The 21,691-nt window shown below is 45.8% G+C and overlaps 1 protein-coding gene across 1 annotated transcript in view; it reads right to left on the bottom strand.

The window, feature by feature from the left end:
• LOC126100462 (mucin-17) overlaps positions 1-21,691 on the bottom strand; it is a 375,348-nt gene that overhangs the window by 352,723 nt on the left and 934 nt on the right. The gene's annotated exons all lie outside the window — the stretch shown is intronic.

Raw genomic sequence — 21,691 nt, 5'->3', positions numbered from 1 at the left:
GTGTATATCCACCTTTCGCAGCAATGCAGGCTGCTATTCTCCCATGGAGACGATCGTAGAGATGCTGGATGTAGTCCTGTGGAACGGCTTGCCATGCCATTTCCACCTGGCGCCTCAGTTGGACCAGCGTTCGTGCTGGACGTGCAGACCGCGTGAGACGACGCTTCATCCAGTCCCAAACATGCTCAATGGGGGACGGATCCGGAGATCTTGCTGGCCAGAGTAGTTGACTTACACCTTATAGAGCACGTTGGGTGGCACGGGATACATGCGGACGTGCATTGTCCTGTTGGAACAGCAAGTTCCCTTGCCGGTCTAGGAATGGTAGAACGATGGGTTCGATGACGGTTTGGATGTACCGTGCACTATTCAGTGTCCCCTCGACGATCACCAGTGGTGTACGGCCAGTGTAGGAGATCGCTCCCCATACCATGATGCCGGGTGTTGGCCCTGTGTGCCTCGGTCGTATGCAGTCCTGATTGTGGCGCTCACCTGCACGGCGCCAAACACGCATACGACCATCATTGGCACCAAGGCAGAAGCGACTCTCATCGCTGAAGACGACACGTCTCCATTCGTCCCTCCATTCACGCCTGTCGCGACACCACTGGAGGCGGGCTGCACGATGTTGGGGCGTGAGCGGAAGACGGCCTAACGGTGTGCGGGACCGTAGCCCAGCTTCATGGAGACGGTTGCGAATGGTCCTCGCCGATACCCCAGGAGCAACAGTGTCCCTAATTTGCTGGGAAGTGGCGGTGCGGTCCCCTACGGCACTGCGTAGGATCCTACGGTCTTGGCGTGCATCCGTGCGTCGCTGCGGTCCGGTCCCAGGTCGACGGGCACGTGCACCTTCCGCCGACCACTGGCGACAACATCGATGTACTGTGGAGACCTCACGCCCCACGTGTTGAGCAATTCGGCGGTACGTCCACCCGGCCTCCCGCATGCCCACTATACGCCCTCGCTCAAAGTCCGTCAACTGCACATACGGTTCACGTCCACGCTGTCGCGGCATGCTACCAGTGTTAAAGACTGCGATGGAGCTCCGTATGCCACGGCAAACTGGCTAACACTGACGGCGGCGGTGCACAAATGCTGCGCAGCTAGCGCCATTCGACGGCCAACACCGCGGTTCCTGGTGTGTCCGCTGTGCCGTGCGTGTGATCATTGCTTGTACAGCCCTCTCGCAGTGTCCGGAGCAAGTATGGTGGGTCTGACACACCGGTGTCAATGTGTTCTTTTTTCCATTTCCAGGAGTGTATCACTGTATGGCTCTCCAAATCATCTCCGAACCCACTCCATGTTTCAGTCCTGCGACGTAGACTCGTCCAGAAGTTGGAAACAGTGTGAAACAAGACTCATCCCGCCAAACGACACTGTTCCGTTGCTCCACAGCCCAGGTTTTAAAGTTTCGGCACCACGTTTTCCTGCTACGGGCATTTGCATCACTAATGAGTGGTTCTGGAACTGCAACTCTCCCTGCAATTCCCAGATTATGGAGCTCCTTTCGTATTAATTTGGAGCTGACAGATTTTGTGAGTTCGATATTCAGCTTCGCAGTGCCTTTTATATCTGTCGTTCCCTTTTTTGTCGTCACAACCCTCTTGAATGACCGACTTTCTCGATCATTCAACACTCCCTTCGGTCCGCATTCTGACTTAGCGGATGACATCTTTCCGGTTTCCCTGTAGGCGATATCAGTCTTCGATATAGTGCCTCCTGAAACAGCAAACACTTGGTGTACCTTCGTTACGGAAACATCCATCACACTAGCACCAACAATTTTCCCACGTTCGAATTCACTTACCTCCGACATAATGTACTCACAACTACGCAGAAGACTGTTCTGAACACGACTGAAACGTATTGAGCAGTTCTCTTAGGTTGTTCGCAGATGATACTGTAATTTACCGTCTAGTAAGGTCATCCGAAGACCAGTATCAGTTGCAAAGTGATTTAGAAAAGATTGCTGTATGGTGTGGCAGGTGGCAGTTGACGCTAAATAACGAAAAGTGTGAGGTGATCCACATGAGTTCCAAAAGAAATCCGTTGGAATTCGATTACTCGATAAATAGTACAATTCTCAGGACTGTCAATTCAACTAAGTACCACATAGACAATATTGTGGGGAAGGCGAGCCAAAGGCTGCGTTTCATTGTCAGGACACTTAGAAGATGCAACAAGTCCACTAAAGAGACAGCTTACACTAGTTCGTCCTCTGTTAGAATATTGCTGCGCGGTGTGGGATCCTTACCAGGTGGGATTGACGAAGGACATCGAAAGGGTGCAAAAAAGGGCAGATCGTTTTGTATTATCACGTAATGGGGGAGAGAGCGTGGCGAGTTGGGATGGAAGTCATTAAAGCAAAGACGTTTTTCGTCGCGGCGAGATCTATTTACGAAATTTCAGTCAGCAACTTTCTCTTCCGAATGCGAAAATATTTTGTTGAGCCTAACCTACATAGGTAGGAATGATCATCAAAATAAAAAAAAAGAGAAATCAGAGCTCGAACAGAAAGGTTTAGGTGTTCGTTTTTCCCGCGCGCTGTGGAATGGTAGGGAGCTTAAATGTGAATTGCAGAGTAATCATCTAGATGTAGATGTAGATGTAGAGATGCCATCCATGATCAAAAACATCACCACTTGCAGCTTTGGCTACTATCTGCGTTTATGTTCAGGCATGCATTTCCCACTTTATTTCCGTATTTTTGTCCAATCTCTGTATATCTACACTCTGCAAGCCACCTTACAGTCTATGGCAGAGGGTGGTTCTGGTGCCACTATCCACGAGACGAGACTATGGGAAGAATCATTAAGGTAAACCCACGTAAGACCTCTAACTTCCCTGGTTTTACCACCGTCGTCGTATGTGGGAGGACGTAGCATATCGCTAGACTCTTCTCAAAATGTACCATGTCGTCATTTCAACAATAAGTTAAGCTCCTTCGTGATGCACAAGGCCTCTCTTGTAGCGTCTGTCACTGAAGGTTGTTGAGCATCTACCCAGTTTTCTGGCGCTACTTGGAGACTTCAGGACTCATAGGCATTTCGCATTTTCAGTTACAAAGAGAACAGTCGCCAATGGCGAAGTAGTATCGACATTTCACACTAAATAGTTGCGGATACACTTTCTGCCTACATCAGACTAAAAGGTCAGTCTGTGTAGGAGCAAGATGTGAGTTTGGCTGCGAAAGTCGATATTTTTATAGTTTGAATCTTCTAGTGTAAGTGTCATTGCTCCTAAAAAGACTTCCTGCAGCCGACTGCTCACTGACATAAAAACTCGACAGTATGTCACAAGGTTAAAAGAATGGACAGAAAATAAACACTGCCCAAAAATCAGAATTATGTACAAGGTTCATAGATATAAAGAATATTTTATCTAATCTTTGGATTCGGTTAAGAATGATTTTGAAGTAATAGGTTTAACATCAGAAGAGGCACCAATGTTAGCACTGAATAGGGGATCATGGAGGAACTGTATAAGGGGGGCTATGCTCCAGACTGAACGCCGAAAGGCATAATCAGTCTTAAATGATGATGATGATGATGAATCTTTGAAGAATGTTAACACATCCTATTCCGATTAACGGTGTAATGAAATGACTTTAGCAGACAACATTTTCTACTCTCCAACAAAAAGTTTCGTAGCAGCAGAGCAATTAGTAAAAACCTGGATTGCTGGCAATTTCCCCGTGTATTTCGAGGTATATTTACTGATGGCTCCAAAACCATAGGTAATGCCAGAGGGCTTGCGCTTTCGTGTGTCCAAGCAAGGGCTACAAGCAGCTGTTTTCGCTTCCCAGTGAGACTTTTCATTTTTCTGCAGAGGCCACGCCAATCCTCCTCAAGAACATTAATCCACTAATAATGGACATTATGAAAACCATCAAGGAAAATGAGAATCTCAGGATGAAGGTAAAATTTATGTGGATGAAGGGACATGGTCATATTTAATACGGGGCTACTATAAATGATTTATTCGTTTTCATAGTTCTATATATTCCAAATTATTACGCGTACAGATGAGACTGATGCTTGAATTGAACCGTTAACTCGCGTAGTCTCCATTATGCCCACCAATTGCTGTCACGAGTGCAGTGCCTCGACAAAATGGCGAGAAACTAAGAAAAGAGTTTCCGCGTGTTGCAATATGCGAGATGTTTCTCTCTTACAAGAGTGCTTTTAGAAGGGATTACGGAAAAGAACGGCTGTGTTCAGAGGATTGTGAGTTGGTATCGACAATTTAGGAACACTGAATGTTTCTGTAAGCAGAAAAGTTCCGCACGACCATGGCTCCCAGGTGCAACTGTGGAAAGGGCGAGGTAGAGTTTCATTCGAAGTAAAAAAAAAAAAAAAAAGCTCCGCGCAAGCCACGAACTTGGAATACCGTACGAGACCGAGTGGATGATTTTGCGACGGCGGTTACAATTCAGCCTTTAGCGTCAGCAGCTAATGAAACAGTGAAAACCGGAAGCTTACGGGTACCGCCTACAATTTTGCATACCAACGCAGGAAGCTGTTCAGAATGAATATTTCACCTCCGAGCTGATATTCAGAGGCGAAGTAACCTTTCATTTGTCTGGAAAGGTTAATCGCGACACTCACAGTGAGGGGCGCAGAAAATCGTCCTGAAACTGTAGCTCATGAACGAGATTCGTCGAAGGTTAATGTTTTCTGTTCAAATGGTTCAAATGGCTCTGAGCACTATCTGAGGTCATCAGTTCCCTAGAACTTAGAACTACTTAAACCTAACTAACCTAAGGACATCATACACATCCATGCCCGAGGCATGATTCGAACCTGCGACCTTAGCGGTCGCGCGGTTCCAGACTGAAGCGCCTAGAACCGCTCGGCCACATCGGCCGTCAATGTTTTCTGTGCAGTGTCACGGACCAATCTCTATGTACCGTTTTTATTCTGTGAAAAGACTGTGACTGGTTTCTTTTACCTTCATACGTTACAGTTCTGTTTGTTTCCACAGCTGACCGCTGATTTCGAGAATTTCATCATCGTACGAGAAGGGGAACACCTTCGCTGAAGCATCGATGTTTGTAGGTACCTAAACGATGAACTTTCGTATCGCTGGATTGGGCGTAATGGTGTTTCTCTTCCCTTGGTCCCCTAGGTCGCCTGATGTAGCGCCTTGTGCCTTTGTTCGTCGGAGGTACATTAAGGGCAGTGTTTACGTTCCTCTACTATCAAGAACACTGAAACATCTCAGAGAACGCATCAGTACTGCCTTGATGACAACTGACAGGATGTTGCTAAATGCGAACTCGATTACCGCTTGGACGTGTGGCGTGTCACCAAAGATGCTACCGGCCGAAGTGGCCTAGCGGTTCTAGGCGCTTCAGTTCGGAACTGCACTGCTGCTATGGTCGCAGGTTCGAATCCTGCCTCGAGCATGGATGTGTGTGATGTCCTTAGGTTAGTTAGGTTTAGATAGTTCTAAGTCTAGGGGACTGGTGACCTCAGATGTTAAGTTCCATAGTGCTTAGAACCATCTGAAACACCTGAACAGCTCTCCTTCACATAAATATATTAATTTAACACGATGTACACTGTATAGTCTTCCATGTAAGCCTTTAGGACAAAAGTGATTTTTTAAGGTGTTAGTGGGCCAGACAGATAGCGACAGGTGAAGCGTGTGGTGTGGCGGGGCAGGTGCAGCAGCTGCCGCGGGCAGGTCGCGCTTTCGGGCGCAGCAGAGCGGGGGACACGACGCTCCACCGGCCAAGCGCTGACGGCCTTGCGGCTGCCGCAACACCAGCAGAAACAGCGACACCGACAGCCGGGCGCCTAGTCAGTCTCAACAAGCGGCCGCGTCCCGGCCTTCGGCACGTAGCAGAGGGGCCATGCGGTGGTATGAGGCCACGTGTCGCTATTCGTCGGAAGGAAATTTAGAAAGCTTTACTAAGCGACTAGCCGCAGCTTCAGTGCAGATCATCCGCTATTTTAACACTTTATTCGCTTGGCGCCGGCAGCGCTCATTCCGATTACTTGGCTTGTCGCCGGCCGCTTGCCACCTTTCCGTTGATGACATTCTTCAAACACATTGACTTTTGCGCGCTTTAATTTTTCCGGAAATCCTCTATTTTGCCCTATCGTTCCACAAACTCTAATTTTCTTTTCAAGGAACTTCTCTGCAAGTTCTACACAGTTATAATAATTATCCATGTAGAGGTGATGCCACTTTCCATAAGAAGATGTCAATAGTTCCATCACTGTTTTTGCTAAAGGTCGTCCAGCGCCGGAATATATCTTGAATGAGGAAATGTATCCCGTACTCGAATCACACAGCATCCGAATGAGTATCCCATATTTCGTAATTTTCGACGAATTGTAAACTTTAAAATTTAACTGTCCACGCCACGGTATCATTCCTTCGTTAATTGAGATATTTTGACTTATATTAAACGTTTCTTTAAACTTTTTGGAAAAAATAATCTATTACGAATTGCACTTTGAAATGCGGGTCGGCATTATCCGGTTTATTTTTGTTGTCGGAAAAATGCGAAAATGATAATTTGTCTGAATCGGTTGAGGAACATCGTTCTGCGAAATATCGGTGTGTCTATCAACGGATTCGTTGACCAGTAATCATCGATCCTTGCTTTTTTTTACAATTCACATAAGGATAGTAAGCCCAAACCATTTCCTAAATTCGGGTCCCGAACGTCGAGAAATTTGGCATTTTTTTTAATCCAGTTTCCTTCCATTGCAATTTTGACTGTAATACTTGTTGGTTTCGTTGCTAACAAATTCAAACCGATCGTTCCCAATATATAGTTCTCCGATATCCACGACGCTCTGTGTATCTTAGGGAAATACGTGTGGACTCGGAGATCCTCCAAATTTATTATTGGTCCTCTGTAAATCATAGTCTGTCTTCTTCGTCTGATTCATCCGAATCAGTTGGCAACCGTAACGTTCGCCGAATTATTCTTGAGCGTATTTCACTATCTTCCGACGATTCTGCTTCACTTCCATTTTTTTGATATCCAGTGTCTTCTTCCCAATCGGCCATGTCGTCCGGAACGTCAGACAAGACGTCCCCGCATTCATCGTAAACAATCGTACCGTCTCTTTCGTCTGCCATGATGAAAGTGCACATACACTTATAAAAACAAAACAAAAACTTGTTGACGTATGTAACTTATTGTTATCTAAACAAAACACCAACAGAATGAAAAAGATACTAAACTGCTGTCACCGGCCACTGCGCAATACTATGATCACGACGACACGACTGTGGTGTCGCCGGCCACTGAGCGACACTAAGCACACGACACCACTGTGGTGTCGCCGACCGTTGACCGCTATTTCGCGCACCACACCACTGTGGTGTCGCCGGTCGACAAAGTGTTATTCCAATGCCAGACGTTCAAGCGTCTTGAATAGATAAGATAATGTTACATACCAACTATTCAGAAGTTACGACCGTCAGTATGAATGTCCACCGCCACTCCAAGAAGTGCTCACACTGATTTTATTCTTAGCGCATAAGAGACGTCAGCACTGTAACAGCGCTGGTGGTTTGAACTAACAACTGCAAACAAGCATTCAGAATAAGATTTTCACTCTGCAGCGCAGTGTGCGCTGATATGAAACAACCTGGCAGATTAAAACTGTGTGCCGGACTGAGACTCGAACTCGAGACCTTTGCCTTTCGCGGGCAAGTGCTCTACCCACTCAACTACCCAAGCACGCCTCACGATCCGTCCTCACAGCTTTACTTCTGCCAGTACCTCGTCTCCTATCTTCCAAACTTTACAGAAGCTCTCCTGCGAACCTTGCAGAACTGTCACTCCTGAAAGAAAGGATATTGCGGAGACATGGCTTAGCCACAGCCTGGGGGATGTTTCCAGAATGAGATTTTCACTCTGTAGCACTTGCCCGCGAAAGGCAAAGGCCCCGGGTTCGAGTCTCGGTCCGGCACAGGGTTTTAATCTGCCAGGAAGTTTCATATCAGCGCACACCCCGCTGCAGAGTGAAAATCTCGTTCTGGAAACATCCCCCAGGCTGTGGCTAAGCCATGTCTCCGCAGTATCCTTTCTTTCAGGAATGCAGTAGAGCTTCTGTAAAGTTTGGAAGGTAGGAGACGAGGTACTGGTAGAAGTAAAGCTGTGAGGACGGGGCGTGAGTCGTGCTTGGATAGCTCAGTTGGAAGAGCACTTGCCCGCGAAAGGCAAAGGTCCCGAGTTCGAGTCTCAGTCCGGCTCACAGTTTTAATCTACCACGAAGTTTCTTTGCAAACAAGGATGTACACTGGAGTAGTAAGCTATGAGCAGGCAGTGTTAAGTAAAGGATATGCAGCTGTAGTCTGTCACCATTCTTCGGTCACAACTAGTAGTGGAGCAACGAACTGAACATCTCTAACTCTCCAGAATACGATATTGCACTGGCTGCGTTATTCTGAATTCGATGTAAAGTTTCTTTGGACGTTCGTAAAAACACAGGAACTGCAATATCGTATTTACCCGCCGACACAGGGCTAGCGACTTCCATCTAAAATGTCTCACCTGTACGGGAATTTACATAATGGATGTACGAGTACAGGTTACAGACCAATAGCTGACGACATAATCGTGAGTCGTGAGACGTGCACGGATAGCCAAATGGTAAGGCGACTGCTCGCGGGAAATCCGGGTTCGAGTCCCGGTCCAACACAAATTTTCATTGTTGTCATTCCATTCTACAGCTGATGGTTGTCCATATTCGCAATTTCGAATTCATTTAATGTAACTCTCCAGAATGATACGAAGAGAAAAATCTATACAGAGTATGTCCCGTCGTGTTTACTACCAATTTCTTGTTATTAAAAGAAACCGACATTGTTCGGCGGTAAATATCTGATCATTACGAGAGAATCGCGAATAAGCTGTCCCGTAACGTACCGTTTCGTATCTCCGAAAGCCCTTAGCAAACTAAAGAATAACAAATGTGGTGTTATTTTTTAGACACTATCCATTTTTACGGCACGAAATACACAGCCTGTTGTAAAAACTATGTTTCAGATCGATATAAACGCTAGTATTCACACTCATCCGATATCGCATTCAAAAGTGTCGCTTGCTGGCCGCTTGGGGCGCTGACCTCGCTGTGAGCAACAAAAACGAGACGATGCGTCGCGTTTGATATGTTAGACTGTGGTGTAGATGTAGTCGTAGATGTATTAACTCGTTGGGGATGTATTTGGTGGTGACTGGATTACCTACGACACCTGTAAAAGGTGTTCGAAGTGAAGCTGCCGGTATTGGTACACATGGGTGGTTTCGCAGAAAGGCGTATCCCAAAATCGCGAAACAAGAGGCAATTCCGCAGGCGGGTTTTAGAGAGCTAAGGTGCCGGAAGTGTCCGCCCATCGTCATTTTGCGACTTTCATCGCCCCGTCCCCCCGCTTTCTCCCCCCTTGTGATCGACCCGAGTTGCCGACTGGCGATACGGCGCCACGGTCTTTGGCCGCTACACGACGGCCCGCCGACAGCCGCCCGTATCGCTCCCTTTCTACCGTCACGTACGCGAGCAGGCAACTGGCACGTCTTACGCTCACGCGTGATCACAGCTTCGACCGCCGCCGTGAAAACGTTCATCTCGCGGAACCAGGTGGTCTGCTTTCTCGTATGGCTAACGAGTGAGTGGTCCATTTCACTTTTTTCCACACCGTAGCCAGCACTCAGAATACTACAGTTCGAAACTTCCTTTGTATGTAGAACCATTACTCGTACCTGATACCGTTTCATACACAGCACTGAAATATCAAAATGAAGAACCGCGGCTTGCCGAATGAAGACTACACGGAAAAATTCTGGAGATTCGCAATACCGATAGTATTTTTCGTGTTTCTTTAGCTAGGTTCGAAGGTTACGTGCACATCCATACTTCATAAGCCCTATTATGTTGGCGTAGGACACTTTGTGTACCTCTATCGCTTCTGGCTTTTACTCTTCCATTTGTGAACGGAACAGGGGAAGAACGATTGCTGGTAAATTTCTGTGCGATCTCTAATCTCCCTAATCTTGTCTTCGCATCGGTCTCCTAACGAGGTCTACAAGTAGGTAGGTGGGAGCAAAATATTGGCTAATTTTGCTAGGAACGCTCTTTCTCTGAAATACAATAGGTAGGTACACCGTGGTGCCACAGGAACTGGACTGGTGTCTCCGTGACGCTTTCTCGGTTACTGAACGACTTGTGACGAATCGCGCTACTCTTCTTTGGATCTTCTCTATTACCTCTTACGATCCTATCTGGAAATGGTCCGAAATCGATGCGCATTGGGTATTTTATATCCTTACAAAATATAAATTGCATTTTTTAAAGCCGGCCGAGGTGGCCGAGCGGTTCTGGGCGCTACAGTCTGGAACCGACTGACCGCTACGGTCGCAGGTTCGAATCCTGCCTCGGGCATGGATGTGTGTGATGTCCTTAGGTTAGTTAGGTTTAATTAGTTCTAAGTTCTAGGCGACTGATGACCTCAGAAGTTAAGTCGCATAGTGCTCAGAGCCATTTTTGTTTAAGTAGGTCTAAGTTCTAGGGGACTGATGACCTCAGAAGTTAAGTCCCATAGTGCTCAGAGCCATTTGAGCCAAGCCATTTTTTAAATATTAAAAATTAGCTGTTCACGGAAGTCCTACGCTTTTATGTAATCCAAGGACTGACTTTTGCGCAAGTACAGTCTACAAGCATAAACAAAAAAAAAAAAACCTATGTACTTATAATTTATTTTGTACTCAATGAAACTTTCATCATTATGAAAAAAGGCGAGAGTTTACTGTTGTTACTGCTAAATACGGTAGTTATTTATGGATAACAGAAACATGTTTAATCTAAGTTCGACGAATTATTGAAGCGATGTTTGATATTCTATTGTTTTACGTTTTTCTTCAATTTCACCCTTTTTTGAGGACATTTTGCTGTCTAGCGCTGTATGATAAAGTTGTTTTCATTTTATTTTTACTAAGTAACGTCTCCCTTTTTCCGTTACAAATCAGCAATTTTCAAATAAAACCTGAATTAAACATTAACTACTTCAATTTTGTAATAATGTTGTTTATTTTTAATTAAGAGACACGAGGATAACGATGTGGAATAAAAATATTCCGTAGGTTACATGGCCTTCTATATATCCTCACTCAGTTTGTAGACGCTTCACTGTTTCCGATTTCTCGGGGAATCTTGTACAGCATTTCATTGCATACCTAAAGAAAGCGATCGATATGAGGTAACGATCAATAGTATGCAACACGCGTAACGTACAGGTAACACGAGTACGACGTTAACTGACCAAGGCTACAGGAAAAACTACCGTACCCTATACTTACTTATGGTCGTCTACGGTAGCCGATTGTATTTTTACAATTCTGCTTGCATTGCTTCATGCCTTTCCCGACGACACTGGCATCTTCCAGTAGGGTAACAGTCTGCGTCACGAAGACAGGATATTATTACAGTGGATTGAGTAGCTTGATGGTCAACTTACGTTCATATCATGCCTACAAAATCCACCTGATCTGATCCCACTGGGACACAACAGGCCGCCAGCTCTGCGCTCACATATTGTCCATCTATGATTTACGGGAATTGCTTGACTTGTGCTTAGACATCTGGTGCCACATACGAGGTGCATTCAAGTTCTAAGGCCTCCGATTTTTTTTTTCTCCGGACTGGAAAGAGATAGAAACATGCGCATTGTTTTAAAATGAGGCCGCATTCATTGTCAATACGTCCCAGAGATGGCAGCACTGTACGGCAGATAGAATTTTACCGCCAGCGGCGAGAATGAGAACTGTTTTAAATACTTAAAATGGCGAAGTTTTCCTTACTTGAACAGCGTGCAATCATTCGTTTTCTGAATTTGCGTCGTGTGAAACCAATTGAAATTCATCGTCAGTTGAAGGAGACATGTGGTGATGGAGTTATGGATGTGTCGAAAGTGCATTCGTGGGTGCGACAGTTTAATGAAGGCAGAACATCGTGTGACAACAAACCGAAACAACCTCGGGCTCGCACAAGCCGGTCTGACGACATGATCGAGAAAGTGGAGAGAATTGTTTTGGGGGATCGCCGAATGACTGTTGAACAGATCGCCTCCAGAGTTGGCATTTCTGTGGGTTCTGTGCACCACGTGGCTGCCCGTGTGGCATGTTGTCAAGCAATGTTGACGCGCAACAGCAGCATGAATGGGACTTTCTCTTCGTCGGTTGTGACAATGGATGAGACGTGGATGCCATTTTTCAATCCAGAAACAAATCGCCAGTCAGCTCAATGGAAGCACACAGATTCACCGCCACCAAAAAAATTTCGGGTAACCGCCAGTGCTGAAAAAATGATGGTGTCCATGTTCTGGGACAGCGAGGGCGTAATCCCTACCCATTGCGTTCCAAAGGGCACTACGGTAACAGGTGCATCCTACGAAAATGTTTTGAAGAACAAATTCCTTCCTGCACTGCAACAAGAACGTCCGGGAAGGGCTGCGCGTGTGCTGTTTCACCAAGACAACGCACCCGCACATCGAGCTAACGTTACGCAACAGTTTCTTCGTGATAACAACTTTGAAGTGATTCCTCATGCTCCCTACTCACCTGACCTGGCTCCTAGTGACTTTTGGCTTTTTCCAACAATGAAAGACACTCTCCGTGGCCGCACATTCACCAGCCATGCTGCTATAGCCTCAGCGATTTTCCAGTGGTCAAAACAGACTCCTAAAGAAGCCTTCGCCGCTGCCATGGAATCATGGCGTCAGCGTTGTGAAAAATGTATACGTCTGCAGGGCGATTACGTCGAGAAGTAACGCCAGTTTCATCGATTTCGGGTGAGTAGTTACTTAGAAAAAAAAAATCGGAGGCCTTAGAACTTGAATGCACCTCGTATACCCGGAAATCTATCAGGCACTTGTGAAATCCATGCCGCGCAGAATTGCTACTGTACTCAGTTCTAAAGGTGGGTCAAGGCGCTAGTAAGTTGGTGCTCATAGCGTTTTGGGTCATTAGTGTGTGTATCCGGCATATCAGACAGACTGGAATACCGCTACTGCAAACCTCCAACATTTAGACCTGATCAATTGTCTACTATCACTAGTTTCTTGTCTACACCTCCCCACGTCTGCGCAAATAAATCGTTAAATTATAATTTCTTGACTTTCTTATATCTTTAGCTCTGCGATATATCGTAGATATGTGACAGAGTGAACCAAGTGACAACATTCCCCACACACACTTCCTCCCTTCCTTCAAAGCATTGCAGATCGTCTCGGTTTGTTCTGACCTATCATAGACCTCTAATATGCTAATAAATAATAAAACTAGAAAGAGATTTTGGCACACATAAATAGTAACAGCAGCTGCTGCTTTATATAACTTAATTACCGGTTTTGCATGTATACGCGCAATGATAAAGAATACACGTTCCTGACGGTTACAGGCTTCTTCTGATCAGGCTCCTCAAGAGATGCGCTGTTAACTCCTAAAACAGGTTTAAACGAACGAGGGCACTTGGCAGACGATTTAAAATTATTTGCAGCTCCTACCTGATATAACTTATTTATTGGTTTCACATGTAGCTGCGTAGCCGTAACAAACGTCGACTCGTTTCAGCGTGACGCCGCCTTTTCTCCGAAAGTCGATATTTATATAAGCAGCCGGTTGCTTACACAACGCGATCTTCTGGCACTCAGAGTCAACAATTGCCACAAAAACTGCTGTGGCTGCGGGCAATTAATTCCTCGCGAAAGTTGCCGGAAAAATTTGGTGCAAATTTTAAGGCACTCAGAAAGTTATTGTTCTACACAGTTCCACAGAGAGAGACGTCGGGAATAAATCTACATCATAGCCGGCCGGGGTGAACGAGCGGTTCTAGGCGCAACAGTCTGGAACCGCGAGACCGCTACGGTCGCAGGTTCGAATCGTGCCTCGGGCATGGATGTGTGTGATGTCCTTACGTTAGTTAGGTTTAATTAGTTCTAAATTCTAGGGGACTGATGACCTTAGAAGGTAAGTCCCATAGTGCTCAGATCCATATGAACCCAATCTACATCTACATCTAAATGGTTACTCTGCAATTGACACTTAAGTTCGTGACAGAGGGTTTATCGAACCATATTTTCATACTCCCTTTTCTACCATTCCACTCTCGAATGGCGAGTGGGAAAAAGGAACACCTAAATCTTTCCGTTCGAGCTCTGATTTCTCTTATTTTATTATGATGATAATTTCTACCTACGTAGGTGGGTGTCAACAAAATATTTACGCATTCGGAAGAGAAAGTTGGTGATTGAAATTTCGTAAATAGATCTCGCCGCAAAGAAAACCGCCTTTGTTTCAGTGACTGCCACCCCAACTCGCGTATCATATCAGTGACACACTCACCCCTATTGCGCGATAACACGTAACGAGCTGTCCTTCTTTGCACTTTTTCGATGTCCTCCGTCAATCCTACCTGGTAAGGATTCCACACCGCGCAGCAATATTCCAACAGAGAACGGACAAGTGTAATGTATGCTGTCTCTTTAGTGGGTTTCTCGCATCTTCTAAGTGTTCTGCCGACAAAGCGCAGTCCTTGTTTCGCCTTCCCCACAATATTATCTATGTGGTCTTTCCAATTTAAGTTGCTTGTAATTTTAATTCCTAGGTATTTAGTCGAATTGACAGCCCTTAGATTTGCGCGATTTATCGGATACCCAAAATTTATCGGATTTCCTTTAGTACCCATGTGGATGACCTCGCACTTTTCTTAGTTTAGTGCCAATTGGCACTTTTCAAACCATACAGAAATTCCTTCTAGATCATTTTGTAATTGGAATTGATCATCTGATGATTTTACTAAATCACATTCTACTAAATCACATTGACATGAGCAGAAATAACGGCTGCCACAGTAATTCTGTTCATGTTCACAATCAGTAACATTCGCTTTCTGTAGTAACAGAGTAATTCACGGAGAGAGTTACATGGAAGATTTTCTTGTTTCTCCACGTGCATTCGGTGTTCTTTATATCTGTCTTTAGAATCTACGTGCAAGGTACTTTATGTATGAAGTTTCATCACTCGAGCGTTCAAATCGGCACGCTAAATCGTAAAGAGAGCTCTTTGGAAACCTAAGACCACCAGAAGGACACACTAGTGAAATATGTTCTAAGGCATCCATGGGTATTTCAGTTTGTTCTAGAAGGAGCAGCATAAGGAAAAGGAAGAGGCAGCAGAGAGATTAAATAGCTATTACGGATCGTCTACTGTTTTAAACCCGACTATGTTATGCAGAGACAAAAGATTGTCATAATACGGGCAAATTGTGGACTCTATCAATCCAGTTGAAAGATTGATAACTGTCTAAAAAGTGACTAGTAACATCGTACCCCAAAGTTCAAGTTGCTCAGAGAAGAATTTGTTCCAGTTGAAACATTTGCGAGTTTCCTCGCATCATTGGACTTCGGTACTGAGCATATGGTACGAGATCTAACAGCCTAAAAGTATTACCATAAAATTCACCATTGTTTTCCGACGTGGGAAAATACACATCAACCAATCATTTTTTGAAGTAATCCACAGAACGGATCTCAATCAGCGTCGTCACTAAACTAAAACTAAACTCTGTCCGGACAGGCCACGAAGGCACAACGGTACCGACCGGCCGCCGTTTTATCCTCAGCCCACAGGCGTCACTGGATGCGGATATGGAGGGGCATGTGGTCAGCACACCGCTCTCACGGTATGAGACCGGAGCCGCTACTTCTCAGTCAAGTACGAGGTGCATTCAAGTTCTAAGGCCTCCGAGTTTTTTCTAATTAACTACTCACCCGAAATCGATGAAACTGGCCTTACTTCTCGACGTAATCGCCCTGCAGACGTACACATTTTTCACAACGCTGACGCCATGATTCCATGGCAGCGGCGAAGGCTACTTTGGGAATCTGTTTTGACCACTGGAAAATCGCTGAGGCAATAGCAGCACGGCTGGTGAATGTGCGGCCACGGAGAGTGTCTTTCATTGTTGGAAAAAGCCAAAAGTCACTAGGAGCCAGGTCAGGTGAGTAGGGAGCATGAGGAATCACTTCAAAGTTGTTATCACGAAGAAACTGTTGCGTAACGTTAGCTCGATGTGCGGGTGCGTTGTCTTGGTGAAACAGCACACGCGCACCCCTTCCCGGACGTTCTTGTTGCAGTGCAGGAAGGAATTTGTTTTTCAAAACATTTTCGTAGGATGCACCTGTTACCGTAGTGCCCTTTGGAACGAATTTGGTAAGGTTTACGCCCTCGCTGTCCCAGAACATGGACACCATCATTTTTTCAGCACTGGCGGTTACCCGAAATTTTTTTGGTGGTGGTGAATCTGGGTGCTTCCATTGAGCTGACTGGCGCTTTGTTTCTGGATTGAAAAATGGCATCCACGTCTCATCCATTGTCACAACCGACGAAAAGGAAGTCCCATTCATGCTGTCGTTGCGCGTCAACATTGCTTGGCAACATGCCACACGGGCAGCCGTGTGGTCGTCCGTCAGCATTCGTGGCACCCACCTGGATGACACTTTTCGCATTTTCAGGTCGTCATGCAGGATTGTGTGCACAGAACCCACAGAAATGCCAACTCTGGAGGCGATCTGTTCAACAGTCATTCGGAGATCCCCCAAAACAATTCTCTCCACTTTCTCGATCATGTCGTCAGACCGGCTTGTGCGAGCCCGAGGTTCTTTCGGTTTGTTGTCACACGATGTTCTGCCTTCATTAAACTGTCGCACCCACGAACGCACTTTCGACACATCCATAACTCCATCACCACATGTCTCCTTCAACTGTCGATGAATTTCAATAGGTTTCACACCACGCAAATTCAGAAAACGAATGATTGCACGCTGTTCAAGTAAGGAAAACTTCGCCATTTTAAGTATTTAAAACAGTTCTCATTCTCGCCGCTGGCGGTAAAATTCCATCTGCTGTACAGTGCTGCCATCTCTGGGACGTATTGACAATGAACGCGGCCTCATTTTAAAACAATGCGCATGTTTCTATCTCTTTCCAGTCCGGAGAAAAAAAATCGGAGGCCTTAGAACTTGAATGCACCTCGTAGCTCTTCAGTTTGCCTCACAATGGCTGAGAGTGTGGTGTCACCGCCAGACACCACACTTGCTAGGTGGTAGCCTTTAAATCGGCCGCGGTCCGTTAGTATACGTCGGACCCGCTTGTCGCCACTATCAGTGATTGCAGACCGAGCGTCGCCACACGGCAGGTCTAGAGAGACTCCCTAGCACTCGCTGCAGTTGTGCAGCCGACTTTGCTATCGATGGTTCACTGTCTGCATACGCTCTCATTTGCAGAGACGACAGTTTAGCATAGCCTTCAGCTACGTCATTTGCTACGACCTAGCAAGGCGCCATATTCAGTTACTAACAGATAATATTGTGAATCATGTACCGTCAAGAGCGATGTTCATCATTAATAGAAGTTAAGTATGAAACTAATTACGTCCGCCTTCTGAATTCTCATTCCTTGTCCTATTCCAGACCTCGCGTCAGTATAGTTCTTCACTCCTCACGCCAGCCTGCGTGAGCTAAAACGCGTGCATTTCGTCCTCCAGTTGTAACACGGTGTTGGCTCTTCTGCCAACACAACAGAGAGCACCCCTCATGCCAACAGCGCTCGGCAGACTGGATGGTCACCCATCCAAGTGCTAGCCCAGCCCGACAGCGCTTAGCTTCGGTGATTGACGGGAACCGGTGTAACCACTGCGGCAAGTCAGCGTTGTCACGGATGAATTAGTGTTAACGTTATTTAAGGGGGAGTCTGGGAACCTGCAGTTTCTACAGAACAGCTGATGGCCACTTCTACAAGTAATGGAAAAGACTGGCCGCTTCCCCCACCGTTGAAATTTCGGACCAGACGTGCTGCGTGAAGAAGTTGTGACAACTCATCCCACCATCAACAGCGACCCAGGCTTTCTACGTAGCATAGCCTAAGAGCGCGCTCTGACTGACTACAACAGCAGCAAGCTACCAGCTAACTGCTTCCGAAGACGTGCTTTGTACCTTTCGGACCCTCCTCCACGTTGCAGTCAACCCGACACGAAATTTGCGGTAGCGTAGTAGTGGTACTTTCGATGCTTGCACGCTGGAGAGGGGAGAGGGTGTGTTTCACGTAACTAATACAATAAGTTAGAATGATATACAGGAGAACAGAAAAGAAAATTGAAGTTCTGTTCAAACACGATCAGTTTGGATATAGAAAAGGTAAAGGCACTAGAGAGGCAGTTCTGATTTTGCGACTAACAATGGAGACTTAAGAAAAATAAAGACATATTCATAGTATTTATCCCTGTAAAATCGTTAGACATTGTAAAATGATGTACGATATTCGGAATTATCAATAAAATAGGGAAAAGCGTTTTATATTTCTATATTACACACTAATGGCCCAAAACATTATGACCACTACCCATCGCGACGTTGCATGCCGCCTGGTGGCGTAGCGGGTACGTGACGCGGTACCAAAAGTATGTAATCGGAGCAGACGCGAACGGGGGATCATCCCAGCGAAGATGTGGGCTCCAAATGGGGTAGTCCATCAAGATAAGCGACTTTGACAAAGGGCAGGCTACCGTTACGCAGAGCCTGTGAATGAATATCTCGAAAACGGCGAAACTGGTCGAATGTTCACGTGCTACAGTCGTGAGAATCTACGAAAGAGGTGGAAGGACAATGAAGCTGCTACATGGTCAGACACCCACGACTCTCCACAGAATGTGGGATTCCGGGGTTTTCTGCTCTGTAAAGTAGGATAGATGGTGATCTGTGGCATCTCGGGCGAAAGGGCACAATGTTGCTAGTGCCGAGTGTTTCTGACCACACCGTCCATCGTACGTTGTTGACCATGGAGCTCCGTAGCAGACCACTCTTACGTTTTAACATGTTGGCTCAGCGACATCGACAATTACGATTGCAGTGGGCACAAGTCTATCGGGATTCGACCCTCGATCAATGCAAATGTGTCGACTCTTCGGGTGAATAGCATGTCTGGTGCACTAGGCCAATGGACGTCTCCGCAAACGCCGACATTGGCGAGAACGGCGGCTCGAAACGTGCAGCGCTCCACGGATACAAGCTGGTGGGAGCAGTATTTTGCTATGGGAGATATACTCCTGCGCTTGCATGGTACCTGTTATAGTAATCGAAGACACCCTGACAGCTGCGAACTAGCTTCATGCTTCTTGGTGTTTTCCCCGGCGGCGGTGTCTTCTTTCAGCAGTATGAATGTCCGTGTCTCGTAGCCAGAACAGTGTTACAGTAATTTGTGGAGCATTACAGTGAACTCTCGTTGATCTCCCAGTGACCAAATTCGCCTGGTGTAAATCCTGCGGAACCCATTATGGTCCCTATCTGACGCTATCACCGCATACGTAAAACAGCGGCACGTCATTTCCGTGAATTACATGACTAGTGCGTTCGTTGACATCTAATGCCACACACCTCCACCACCCTACTAATAAACTGTCGGATCCCTGAAAGCACAATCAGTGCTGTATTTCGTTCCAAAGACGGACGAACAAGTTACTAAAACAGATGGTCAAAGTGTTTTGGCTCATCAATGTGCATATCTTACACCTGTTTCCTTTTATTACATACCATCTGATAATGAGAGACAAAGGTTCTGGAAGAAATTGTTCATGGTATACTGACTTTCAAAGTAGCCACCAGCATTGAGTATAACCCGTCGCCAGCGATGTGGAAGTCGTAGGATACTCCTATAATTCAGTTCTTTTATCTTGGCGGTTCGCGCATGCCCGCCCAGACGCGGGAGATTGTTGCGTTGCCAGTTGTACGCGTTAAGAGCGTTTAGGGGGGAGCGCGCAGTTTATGAAATAAAGCCACCACGGCCGCATTAACCCTTTTGCTGCAACAGAGACGTGCTCCCCGCATTCCGCGATGTGCGCTATTTTATCATTGCACTGCTCGTCTGTGCAGACACAAGGTGTTTCGACTGCTTTGACACACTTTATCATTCGATTTCACAAAAACTATTTGGCCCAAAAATTTTATTTTTGCACATCGTCTTGACTGATACCTTCCCCCCATAAATGACTTAATTTTGTTTCGAAGTTCAACGCAGTTATTGTGCAGCATTAGATGAAGTAAATCATTTGAAGAGTTTGCAGAGGTAAAAATCCATAGCGTATACTTTCCATATGGTCGATTTTAGTTGCCACTAGAAATTTCAAAAAATTGCATTCAAACGAATAAAATTCATGAAGTAATACACTTTGATATTGTTTTTAAATAAAAAAAAATATTAAACACCGAACAAGGTTTGAACTCACAACCTTCGACTTAGCAGGCATACACTTTCACCATGACGCTATCGTAGCTCATCGATCAATACATCTCCCAGAGGACTTTAAAATATCACGCAAAATACCGACAAACACTGTTTGCATGACTATGAATTACTCACGTTTCGTCGAAGTACAAAAGGAAATAAACAATTACTGCTGTTCTTTATTGCGAAAAAGCTGTTAGTGAAAATGATACAAATACTTTTCCTTGCTATCGCCTGAATTAGGAGGCCTATTGCTTGTTTGGTTTAATTAGTTAATAGAATATGAAGCAATTGGTATAAAGAATGCTTTTTCCAAACTTTCTATAAAAGAAAGTCTGCTATCAAGACACTGCTTTCGTTCAATTACTTTATTTATGACTGAACGTTTCTAAAACTGAAGACACTCGTCCATGCTCTGCACTGCAGTCGAGCTCTGGCAACGTCGTTCTCTGTTCATTGGCTGACTGTGTTTTGTGACGTCAGATGCGCAGAACGAACCTAAACTCGGCCGCCGTCATAAACGACGCGCACTTTAGCAGTGCCAGTTGTTTTGACAGTTCGAGCGGCGCGGTGTATTGCCCGGTGAATTTGTAGTAGTTCTGAAGCGAATGCCGTGAAGTGTTTCCTTCAGTTTAGAAATCGAGTTAAACTAACGAGGGCTTAAGTCAGGTGAGTGCCGTAGGTGGCATAGCACTTAGCAGCCCCATCAGTCAAACAAATCAGTAACAGCTACCACTGTACGTGCTTGAGCATTGTTATGCAAAATGATGGTCAGGTCCGGCACAAAGTGTAATCACTTCCGTCACTAAGCTGGTCGTAGGTTGTGTTCCAAAAATGAACAGCATAGAGACACAAGTGATTACACTTTGTGCAGGACCTGACCATCATTTTGCAGGACAATGCTCATGCACGTATAGTGCAAGCTGTTACTGATTTGTTTGACTGATGGAGCTGCTAAGTGCTATACCACCTACTGCACTAGCCTGACTTAAGCCCTCGTAAGTTCAACTCGGTTTCTAAACTGAAGGAAATACTTCACGGCATTCGCTTCAGAACTGCTACAAACTCGACTGGCAATAGACCGCCCCATTCGAACTGTGAACAAAACTGGCCCTGCTAAGAGAAGCCCACGACTTCCACATCGCTGGCAACTGGTTATACACAATGGTTCAAATGGCTCTGAGCACTATGGGACTCAACATCTGAGATCATCAGTCCCCTAGAACTTAGTACTACTTAAACCTAGCTAACCTAAGGACATCACACACATCCATGCCCGAGGCAGGATTCGAACCTGCGACCGTAGCAGTCACGCGGTTCCGGACTGAAGTGCCTAGAACTGCACGGCCACCGCGGCCGGCTATAAACAATGCTGGTGACTACTTTGAAGGT

This window comes from Schistocerca cancellata, chromosome 9 (genome assembly GCF_023864275.1).
Source record: "Schistocerca cancellata isolate TAMUIC-IGC-003103 chromosome 9, iqSchCanc2.1, whole genome shotgun sequence".
Lineage (NCBI taxonomy): Eukaryota > Metazoa > Arthropoda > Insecta > Orthoptera > Acrididae > Schistocerca > Schistocerca cancellata.
This window is presented reverse-complemented; position numbering and strand designations above follow the sequence as displayed.